Below are 12,177 nucleotides of genomic sequence, written 5' to 3' on the forward strand. Positions count from 1 at the left end.
CTCGGGGTCTGTCCCTGATGCTCTTGTGCTCACATATTAGGGCTCCAGAACAACACAGGGCAAACACAGCCACAGCTGAGGACCTCCCCCACCCCCTCCCCCAAGCTTCTGGCTTGAGCAGCCAGTCACTCTGGTTCTGCACCTTGGGTTACAAAGAACAGAGATGCAAGCAAAGGGCTAAAGTCAAAACGGAGCTCAGTGAAGACACCAACCCAGCTCAGAGACATGAAAGAAACCCAGGGAACCAGGAAAAAGTAAAACCAAGGCGGCATGCCCCAAGGAGTGGCTCCCTGGCTTCTCAGACTCCTCCAAGCTGCCTTCCCAGGTCCCAGCCTCTGAGTCGCCAGCCCAGGCACAGCTCTGCCCCAGCCCTTCTGCCCCAGCACCAAGGAGGACCCGACACTTTCTTGATCACTGAGGACAGATTCCTCGGAGTGCGATCTGACCAGTCCAACTCACATTTCCCGAGCCAGGACAGCTCATCCCGGAGCTCCCCTTAGACACAGTGCACAGCCCTGTGCTGGCAAACAGGATTTGGGGTGAGGCCAGGGCCTGCCGCCCACTCAGCTGGAGAAGCGGGGACAGGCAGACCTTCTAAGCAGGGAGTTGTCCCCCAGATGTGCCAAGGACAGTGGCATTGTTAGCCATACAGGTTAATTCTACACATGCTCATTGCCAAAATGCTAACCGCCCAGCAGGAAGAGACTTAACGCTCCCACACTCAGGAGGAAGTGGAATATAGCGAAGCAGCAGCAGTTTCCGTCAGTCTAGATGTGACGATGAAAGGAAGAGAGTAGTGATAAAGGTACTGATTTCTTAGCTACCGTAACAAATTCCCAGAAAGTCAGTGGCTTAAAACAATGCAGTCCTAGAGGTCAGAAGTTTAAAATTGGCCAAATGGGGCTCCAGTAACGGACTGGCAGAGCTGTGCCATGGAGACTCCGGGAGACAACCCATCCTTGCCTCTCCCAGCTCCCAGAGGCCACCAGCATCCCATGGCTCATGGCCCCACACCACTCACACATCAGCTTCCATCATCACCTCTCCTCTGAATCTGATGCCCCATCTCCCTCTTCCCCTCATACGGATCTTGTGATTACGTAAAATAATCCAAGGTCATCTCCCATCTCAAGGGTCTTAACTCCATCACATCTACAAAGCCACTTTTGCCACATAACGTAACATATTCCTAGGTTCCAATGAGTAGAACATCTTGGGAGGATCCTTACTCTGTCTTCCACAGGAAAGCTATAACGCTGACACAGGCAAACCCTGCCACTTGGCTGAGGAAGAACTACAGGGACCAGGCATCACGGCATCTCGTAACACGAAGGGAGTGGAGGCCAAGGGCCCAGAGCCCAGGAATGTATGGGCGGCAGAGAGAAGGAGGCAGAGACGCCGACCACTCCTTGGAAAGGTGGTGGAGGCTGCAGGAAGGGCTGCCACGCAAGGGGCCAGCAGGCCACAGCGGGAGGAGCAGTGGCACTCGAGTCGGAGGTGAAGAACCCCCTGAGCCTTGGGGAGCAGAGGTGGGCAAGTCCCGTGACGTCCGGGCTCAGCGCACCCTGGAGGAATGCTGGGGGGGGGGGGGGGGGTCCCGGAGAAGAAGGGCAGTCCACCGTGACTCTCAGGGCCTCCAGCCCAGGCCAGGTGTTGATGCAACTTACAAGACTCCGGAGCAGAGAGGGAAGGCAGCGGAGATGGCTGAGGCGCAGGCATGGCAGGAGGGGTTCATGGGGGCTCTGCGGAGTGAGCAACCCCGGAATACCACAGAGCGACAGTAGAAAGCCTGGGTGGGCACGGAGCCAGGGAGGGCTGAGGAGCTGAGAATGAAGTGGGGAAGGCAGAGAGCACCTGGGAACAGAGCCCGGTAGGAGGCTCTGCCAACACCCATTGAGTGACTGCACCCACAAAGGATGAACAGCCAATCCCTGGTCCCTAGGCTGCAGGTCCACTAGGTGTGAGGAAGTGTGGGGCTGACAAGCAGGGTCAGGTGGCCAGAGACAGATGGTGTCACGTCACCAACCACGCCACATGCCCGAGGCACACAGAGGTACCAAGAGGAACGGGTAGCTCCCTTCGCTGGTGTTTGCTTCCCACAGACTGGTGAGGGCTGACCCCCAGGAAGGAGAGGACTCAGCTTTGACCTGGCCTACTGCCTTGGTTTAGCCATGTAGCGGTTTTAGGGGGCAGAGTGAGCAGGTGGTTTTTGTAAAAGACCTCTTGACCAGCTAAAAAGAAAACCCTAAATACGGGTTTGCCTGCCATGCAAACATTCATCCAGCTTGTCAGATGGACAGAAAAACAGAACACACACTTCTCCCCCGGCGAAAAGAAAAATGTCCCTTCAAACAGCTGGGGCTCCACAGGTGACACTTGTACAGCCAGACTGCGAAGCAGCGAGTGCCAGTTTCCACCTGAGCTCTTTGCCTGTGCTAAATGGAAATCGGACCCTTTTTGTGTCAAATACAGAGGTGAGAAACCCTCCCCCACCACCACCCCGCCACGAGGCCGGCGCTGGACTGAGTGTGGGCCCTGGGGCCACTTATCTGCTTGTGTAGGTGAACTCTCTGCTGCGTGGCTCTAGAGGAAAATGCATCTTACATAAGGCGCTGCTCCATAGATAAGTCTGCTGTTAATATGCCTCGGACTGACTTCGCCACGGCTGTTATCACGGACACACGCGACGCACATCTTTATCGGTGCGCATTGTACTCGGGGTTAAAAAAAAAAAATACAGGGAAAGAGACCACGGGATGTCCTTTGTTGTTTTTTTTTGAAAAACGAAAAACATATTTGCTACGGATTCAACCCATACCACATATTTCCTTGATATGTGAAACTGGAACATTAGTCAAATTTGGGGGTTTTTCGGAAGTGAGTTTCCATAGTTACCTGTGTTCAGCAGCACTTCCTGGACGCTACACCTGAGCCAGGTGAGCTAGCTGAATACTACGTGCTGTGATTCTGCCCCCTTGTTACTCGTTCAACATGTGTGAGGAGCTGGGTGTTTGGCAGAGCTCCCACATCAGAGTGCCGGGTTCAAGTCCCAGCTCCTCCACTTCTGATCCAGCTTCCTGCTAACGTGCACCCGGGGGACAGCAGGTGATGGCTCAGGACATGGCTCCCTGCGCACCCACATAGGGGCCCCATCCTGAGTTCCTGGCTCCTAACTTCTGGGTGGCTGTGCCCGGCCATTGCAGGCCATTGGGGGAAGGAGCCAGCAGCCAGGTTCTCTGCCTCTGTGTGTGTGTCACTTCTTCTCAAATAAGATTAAAAAAATAAATAAATAAAAGTTTTAGAAAGAAAAACGTATGGAGCTTTCCCCCCAAAAGAGGAGGATTTGGCTATGAGGTCTTTTGTCTGGGGCAACAGAGGAGAGAAGTGGGGGCACACGGTTGGCTCGTCTCTGCGCCATTTCTTGGGTACCATCCAGGCGCTGAACTCCATCAGGAAGCCCAGGCAGCCCCAGTGCTCCATCGCCCGCCTGGAGCCGCGGGGTCACCGGTAACCGTCCGGGAGGCGCTCAGGCAGGCATGGGACCGTAATGGTTTCCTGCACCTAGGAAGGCAGACACCTGGATACGGATCCGCGAGGAGGTCCCCCACGGACCGCAGCAGTGCAGCGCATCCATCTCTCTGGGCCTCAGTGTCCCCGTGCGTGGGTGCAGGCCTGGAGACGACTGACAAGGCAGTGCTCTCCCGCGCCCTGCCGGTCGGTTGCGTGGCGCCCGGTGCCTGGGGAATCCGCACTCGCCACTCGCCGCCCCTCCGTGACCACCGCCCGGCGCCCCCGCGGGGTCCGGGCACAGCCTGAGGATGGACACAGGAGCCTGGACAGCCAGAGCCCGCGGGCAGGCGTCGCCGGCTGTTAGTCCCAGACCCGAGATGCGGATCAAGCAAGAAAGCAAACGGCGTTCCAGCCCAGGTAGACGGGGCACGGGCGGCCCAGGGGGCCTGCCCAGCCTCGCCCACTCTCGGGCCGCCTCCATCAAGTCCCGGGTTGATGAGCCCCTCCATGCAAGCTTCGGAAAGAGTCTGGGGTCCAGAGCAGCCCCTGAGGCCGGTTCACCAAGCCGCGCTGCCGCCGGCCTCGCGGGGTCCCGCGCGCGCTGCCCACCCACAAGCATCGCTGGGCACGCACTCCCCCGACCCAAATAATCTCATCTATCACAGCCGGGGGCTGGGGGGTGGGGCGACCCCCGCTCTGCCGGCAGTGACTGCGAGCGACGCGGATATCATTATCAGAAGCCCCTCGCCCGCTCGCCTGAGTATGCAAACCCCAGAGCTCCCTGGGGCCCTCGCGGCAGAAAGTGCCCTGCACGACGGACATTAGTTATTTTTGCGGGAGAGGACACTAAGCTCCGCGGGGACCCAACCCAATCTACCGCAGCCGCGAGCGGCCACCAACCAAGACCTGCACTGACACCTAGTGGTAGCTCGCGGAACTGCGGCTGGTTCCTGCGGGCGCCTCTGGCCAGGCCGGGGCGAGCTGCGATGCCTGGGCAGGGCCAGGGTGGGAGGTGAACCCTGTGTTGTCACCAGCTGTTTACTGAAAGACGAGCCAGTGCTTCGTGCTGAAATATCGTACCTTGGCAGGGAGAAGGAGGAATACAAGTCCTGAGTCGTTCAACCATCTCAGAGAAAACCAGGTCGTGAAGAAAAGGAATCAATCAAAAGTGCATGTAGGGTCCAGCGTCACCTGCACGCCCAGGGGCACCCATACACTCACCCTGGCTGGCAGAGATGGCCATTGCAGCACTTTTTGGAATAGCAAAACACCATGAGTTTTCCAAGCAACCTTTTTTTTATCGTCCCATATTTTATTGTTACTTTTTTTTGGAATCTCCTTTCTATAGGAAAATAAACTTAATCGTGGCCATCTGCAGGTAAAGTGGACATTTTCTGTTTAAACGCAGTCCCCTTGGAAGTTTTCCTCTCCTCACCCCGGCTTCCAGGCTGACTGCCCTGCCCTGGTGGCTGTCCGGGTCTCCAGGCGGAGGTCTGCCGCTGGGGCTGCCTCTCTTGGAAGCCTCAACTTCATCTGCTCAAGGCGGTCCCATCCCCCACACTTCTCTGCACCTGGTCCCTGGGGGGTCACAGGGGTCTCCCTTTTCGGAGTCCCTGACTTTTTCCGGTTCCAGCACTTCCTCCCCATCTCCTTCCTCCACCTCGGCTTTATCTAGTCTGGGGGTGGCGGGGGGGGGGGGGGGGTTGACTGAACAAACCAACTAGGAGAAGAGGGGCAGGAAGAGGGGCCGGGGGCCTGCGCTGTAGCACAGCAAATTAAGCCGGTGATATCAGCATCGAATATAAGCACTGGTTCAAGTCCCAGCTAGTCCAGTTCTGATCCAGCTCCCTGCTAATGCCTCTGGGGAAAGCAGCAGAAGATGGCCCAACTACTCGGTGCCCTGCCACCCACTTGAAGACTTGCAAGAGCTTCCTGGCCCCTGGCTTCGGACTGGCCCAGCCTCAACCATTGTGGTTATTTGGGGAGTAAACCAGCAGGTGGAGGACCTCTCTCTCTCTCCTTCTCTCTCTCTTCTATTTTTTTTTTTTTAAGATTTTATTTATTTATTTATTTGAAAGTCAGAGTTACACAGAGAGAAGGAGAGGCAGGGGGGTACTTCCATCCGCTGGTTCACTTCCCAATTGGCCTCAATGGCCGGAATTGTGCTGATCCCAAGCCAGGAGCTTCTTCCGGGTCCCTCACGTGGGTGCAGGGGCCCAAGCACTTGGGTCATCCTCTACTGCTTTCCCAGACCATAGCAGAGAGCTGGATCGGAAGTGGAGCAGCCAGGACTCAGACTGGCGCCCAAATTTAATTTTTTTAAAGATTGATTTATTTATTTAAAAGAGTTATACTGAGGGGAAAGGAGGCAGAGAGAGCCTCTCTCTCTTTGTAACTCTGCCTTTTAAATAAATAAAATCTTTGAAAATAAAAAAAAAAAAAAAAAGAGGGGCTTGGGCACCGCACACTGGAATAGAGAGGTGACAGGACTGCCTGAGGAACCCGCTGCCTGGCACAGACGCGGGCCCACCCCCGGGCCTCAGCACCCACGCAGGGCCCAAAGCAGAGTGGCCAATCAGGAAGAAGCCGAGTCACCTGGGCTCCATGGCCATCGCCATCTGCCCCCAGGGTTCCCCGGCGCTGGAACCCGAGGCCCTGCCTTGGCCATCTACCCTGCGGACTGCCTGGCCTCCTCCTGCCCTAGGAGCCAGCATGAACACAGTGAGAGGGTGGGGCAGGAAGCTGCAGGTCCTCAGCCCTGTCACCACCGAGGAGCAGCCTCACGGCCCTGGTCTCCTCCTAGGCCCTGCTCTCGGGGCCCAACCTGGCTGGACCCAGGTGGACCCAACCCACACCCTTGCAAAAGAACTTGAACCAAAGCACTCAGATCCGGATATGGGTCACCATGGGTGGCCCCTGGAGCTGGGAAGGTGCCGAGGCCCGGTGCCTGGCCTGGGTGGGCTGTGGAGAAAGAGAGAACCAGCCCACCCCGCCAGAAGGCCGCCACAGAAACGACGCAACAGAGCTGACTTCAAGTCTTGTGGCACCTGCAGCTGGAAGAGTTTGGCATCCCCCCTGAAAGCAGAATATGAACTTTGGATACAAAATTGGGCCCCTGCACCCACATGGGAGACCTGGAGGAAGCTCCTGGTCCTGGCTCCTGGCTTCGGATCGGCACAGCTCTGGCCGTTGCAGCCAATTGGGAATCAAACCAGCGAATGGAAGACGGCTCTCTCTGCCTCTCCTTCTCTCTCTGTGTAACTCTTTCAATAAAATAATCTTTAAAAAAATGAATACTGTTGGAAAAATTGCAGAGGTATACAATACTTAACACACCTCTTTAGTGTTTGTTTTCTCTCATTCTAAGTACTTTTTTTTTTAATGTGAAAGAAAGAAAGCTCTTCCATCTGTTGGTTCACTCCCCAGCAGTAGGCTAGGCCAAAGCTGAACCCAGGTCTTCCTCTTGGTCCATCCCTGGCTACCTCCCTGGATGCAGGTTAGCAGGGAGCTGGGCTCAGGAGCAGAATCAGGACTCAAACCCAGGTACGCTGGCATTAGACACAGGCGTCCCTCCCAGGGCCTCCACTGCTGCCCCAAACGCCTGCCCAGGCCTGTGCTGACTCTGTGGTGTCGCTGTATCTAGAGAAAACAGAGGCATGACTTACTCCTTCTTCTAACACGGCTGATCAAAATTTGCTCTTTGTTACTGAGAGGCAGAAGCGTTCATTTTCACCATCTATAATTACATGTTTTACACATACATATTACTTTACAGATATGTGTAATGTCTTCCATGCTTTTAGAATTACTGCCAGGTTTGCAAAAACCTTGAAAACGTGTCTTTACATATTAATTGCAATTGTCAGGACATTTCACTCTGTGTGTGTGTGTGTGTGTGATTAAAGTTAAATACAGGTTGAGTATTCCTTATCTAAAATGCTTAGGATCTGAAGAGTTTCCAATTTCCAGGTTTTCAGATTTGGGAATTTTTGCATAGACTTTATTGGTTGAGTATCCCAACTCTAAAAACCTAAAATCCGTTTTGGCAGTCAAAAATGTCAGACTTCAGAGAACTTTGGATTTTCAGATTAGGGAAGCTCAAGCTGTTCGAAGTTCTGATGACACTCACTGTCCAGTTTTGTCATCTTTGTAGGGCTTATTACGAAGTTATTATTATAAGGAATTTATTTCTTGGAAGAGAGCTTCCTTTTCATCAATACAGCAATGAAACAGATTCAAAAAATTTTTTCAACAGGACTATTGCCATCTTCTTAAGATCTGCATGCAGGAAGAAATGCAGGGGCTGGCGACCAGTCGCAATTCCAGGCATCAGTGTCACAGGTCCTCTTAGCACGTGAGTATGAACAAAGACCGCACAGTGGGACTGGGTACTTCGTGTGGTGCTGCCTGACACGGCCGAATGAGTCATTCCACGTGATGTGTTTGTGTCTCCTGGCTTCTGTTTTCTTCATCATTTCAGCTTAATACCGACATGGCCGATGACTCAGCAGATACTCCCTTGGTCTCCACCTTCTCCAAGACTACTTGATGTAGACTTTCTGGACTCATGGCTTTTCCCTGTGTGCTGTGCCTGTGACCTCAGCCTGGCTTCTCCTTCTGACGCTCAGATTGTCTCCACTTTGGCCAGAAGGGCCCCATTTTGGATTGGCTCCTGTGGTCTTGGGATCAGGCTAATTTATGCCTTCGTTTTTGGCCTTGATGTTCAGTGTTGAGTTTCGCCTTGAACTTGCAGCTCAAAGTCTGACATCTGCTATTTCTCCCAAAGTGCTTTCGGTGGGAAGAGTACTGGAAACCAGAACGCGGGAGCCAAGTGCATTGTGGGCCAACATGGCTCCCTGGTCATTTCAATAGACAGAGACAGAAGGTGTGCATTTTTAATATACTATTTCTGTTCTTTTGGAAGCATCCATTCACATTGGTTTTTTTCCAGTCCAACTCTAACCACATAATGGTTCCTTCTCAAATTCTTCATTCTACAGTATTTTTCCTTATCTCTTATACAAAAAAAAACTGGATTCCTAACAACATTTACATAATTACTTATCTTCTTTGTCTTAAAATGGCTCAAAATAACATTACAATATTAACACAAATTAGCCAATCATTAAAAATACAGTTCAATTTTTCTAATGCTTACTTTTTATTTGTTTTTATGCTGCAGGCTGCTAAGGATTTGCAAAAAATATTAAAAAAAGAAACTCTTGGGCTCTATGGCCACTAATAATAGCTCACGCTTCGACTCTCTGAATCCTTATCTGGCATAGAGCTGCAGCTCTACCATTTGCTTTCATACTCAGTTTGAAGGCCCTGGCATCAGAACAGCTGATAGCCCAGAGCTCTTAGAAGGCAGCGACTGGCACTGACCTTATTTTACTCACAGGTCAACACAGTGCACAACTTCAAATGCTCAGAAGTCCTTGGGAAGCACAATTAACAATAACCTTGGTGCTACAGAACACCCACACTTCCCACACATGTAAGAATGCATGAAACACAACCAGATAGACCTCAATAAAGTTGTAACTAAAAAGACATAAGCGGGTATATCAATTACAACACAATTTTCATTTACTGAAAAATGTACCAGGTTATTTCACTATTGCACCATTTTCAGGAAGTTCAAGTGAAAACTTTTCTACAGAATTATACAATTCTGACATCCTGTGGGTTCTAATGGAACCAGCTAATAAAAACCACAGTGCTCATAAGCAGAGCCTCTAATGTCACATGCAGGCTGTAGCTATTTCGTGCCAGTGAGGAAATCCAGATTCTTCCCCAGAAGCAAACGCACTGTGCCCCAGATTCCTGACCTTGCATTCCACAGGGGTTGCACCAGAGTAAGTCATAAAATTACATTCTTTGAATTTAAGGTAAGCTGAAACATCATCTGGTTTCCCCTAGCACATGTTAACGACTTTTTATAAAGTTTCAAATGGCATTTTATTCAAAAATTCCAACTGGGAATAACTGTTTTAGGTAGAAAATGATTTTTAAAGTGAGTTATTAGGGGCCAGCACTGTGGCATAGCAGGTAAAGCCACTGCCTGTGATGACAGTATCTCATGTGGGCACTGGGCCCAGTCCCGGCTGCTCCACTTCTGATCCAGCTCCCTGCTAATGAGCCTGGGAAAGCAACAGAAGATGGCTCAAGTACTTGGGCCCCTGTACCCAAGTGTGAGACCTGGGAAAAGCTCCTGGCTCCTGGCTTTGGATCAGAACATTTGTGGTGTGAACCAGTGGATGGAAGATCTAGTTCCCTCTCTTTCTCTCTCTCTCTCTCTCTCTCTCTCTCTCTCTGCCGTTCAAATAAATAAATTTTAAAATGTCTTGTTGCTAAAGAAAAGAAAGGGCCCAATTCCCGGTATCTACCCCACACCACCACACGCAGCTCTGGAAATGGGTATTTTGCAACCTGTTTAGAACCATACCCCGGGCCCAAGGTTTTTTTTTTTAATCAGTCCTTCAACTTGAAGCTGGCTTTTGACAACCAAAAATTAAATTTATCATTCAGGGGACCAGTGCTGTGGCGTAGCGGTTAAATCCGCTGCCTGCAGTGCCGTCTAACCATATGGGTGCTAGTTCGAGACCGGCTGCTCCACTTCCGATCCAGCTCTCTGCTGTGGCCTGGGAAAGCAGTGGAGGATGCCCCAAGTCCTTGGGCCCCTGCAACCCACATGGGAGACCTGGAAGAAGCTCCTGGCTCCTGGCTTTGGATTGGCACAGCTCCGGCCATTGCGGCCAATTGGGGAGAGAACCACCAGTTGGAAGACCTCTCTCTCTCTCTCTGCCTCTCCTTCTCTCTGTGTGTGTGCAACTCTTTCAAATAAATAAATAAAATATTTTTTAAAAAATAAATAAATAAATTTATCATTCAAAGTTTAAATCCTATTAGTAAAATAAAGGAAGAAGGGCCGGTGCTGTGGTGCAACAGATTAAGGCACTGCTGCAGCACCTCCCGTGTCTCATATCAGAGTGCCGGTTGGAACCCAGCCCCTCAGCTGCCAATGCAGCTCCCTGCTAATGCACCTGGGAAGGCAGCAGAGGAAGGCCCAAGTGCTTGAGTCCCTGCCACGCATGTGGGAGACCTGGATGGCATTCGTGAACCAATGGACAAAAGTTTCTCATCCTCTCCCTCTCCCTCTCCCTCTCTCTCTCTCTCTTCTGACTCTTCCTTTCAAAAGGAATACATAAAAATCTTTTTAGAAATAAAATTTAAATAAAGGAAGAAGGAATTAAGGGCAGAAGGGGAGGTGAGAAAGGCAGTGGCAAAGCAGGACAGGCAGTGACCTGCTGGTTTTAAGACCACTGCAATTCATACACTTTCTAATTCCACAAACAGGCATCCAGAATCACCAGTCTGCACGGCCAAAAGTCCACAAACTGTATTCCCAACGCCCTTACAACCCAACATATTTCAGACTCTCAGCCGCCAGGCGCCTCCTGTTTGGAGGGCATATTTCCAAGCAGATGGTACTCAGAAGTCTCGAGATGCCACTTTTACTGCGATGAATCGCAAATGTTTAGAACTTTCGAAAATGTTTGTAAGTGGACAAACCCTTTTGCGTTAAAAAGAGATTATCTCATAAATTACAATCAGGCCGTTCGAAGTTGCTCCTAATTCAAGGTCGGCATCTACTTGCTGCCATCTGCTAAGTTAAACTCTGCGCGTCCAGCCCACTCGGTCGTCCACCTCGTTGGTCTCCTTAATTGAGGCTGAATCTGAGGGCTGGGGATGTGCTATTCTGTTCTATTTCCAACTGCAAGACGCAAAACTCAAGGCAGGATGGCAGGGCAACAGCCGAGGTGTGAGATCGCAACGGGCTCCTGCCAAGTTGGTGTTTTTCCGTGGGCGTAGTCGTACAGTGATGCAATTTAGTAAAAGATTTGCATGGAAGTCCAGGAACTCTGGAGGGGTGTGGCTGCTTCCTAGAGGACTATTTTTGTTTGCTTTTGTCTTTTTTGAGAGACAGACAGACAGTTCCCATCCACCAGTTCACTCCCCAAATGCCCACAGCCCACTGCCGCCAAAGCCAGGAGTCAGGTACTCAATGCAGGTCTCCCACGTGGGTGACAGGAGCCTGGCCACCTGAGCCATCATCTGCGGCCTCCCCAGGGTGCACCTTCGCAGAAAGCTGGATCAGGAGCTGGTGCCAGCACCCGGACTCCAGTCCAGACACTCTGATGCGAGAAGCAGGCCTAACTGCTGGGACGAAGGCCCACCGCAGAGGAGAGGTTTTCAGTACGGATGCAAAATGGAGGAGTTACTGAGGCTTGTTCAGGCACTCGTTTTGCCAACGGCCAGGTTTGCTTTATTTTTTTTAAGATTTATTTATTTTATTTGAAAGAATTACAAAGACAGATTCCCTTCTACAGACTCACGGAACAAAAAAGCCAGTCTAGCCCAGGGGTGGGCTGGAAATAGGACAGCAGATGTCCCAAATCATCTTTTTTTTTTTTTTTTTTTTCCAGAAGTAGGGAATGGCAGCACAGAGGAAAGACCAACAAAGTGAGTGAGGGAGTGAGGGAGTGAGTGAGGCAGAGGCCAAGGGTCCGGGAGGGAGAGCCTGGGGCACAGAGCAGCCCCCTAGGACATGCTGGGAACAATACACAGAGAGAGAGAGATACAGGCACGGGGCCCAAAAGTGCC

Source organism: Lepus europaeus, chromosome 2 (assembly GCF_033115175.1).
Source record: "Lepus europaeus isolate LE1 chromosome 2, mLepTim1.pri, whole genome shotgun sequence".
NCBI lineage: Eukaryota > Metazoa > Chordata > Mammalia > Lagomorpha > Leporidae > Lepus > Lepus europaeus.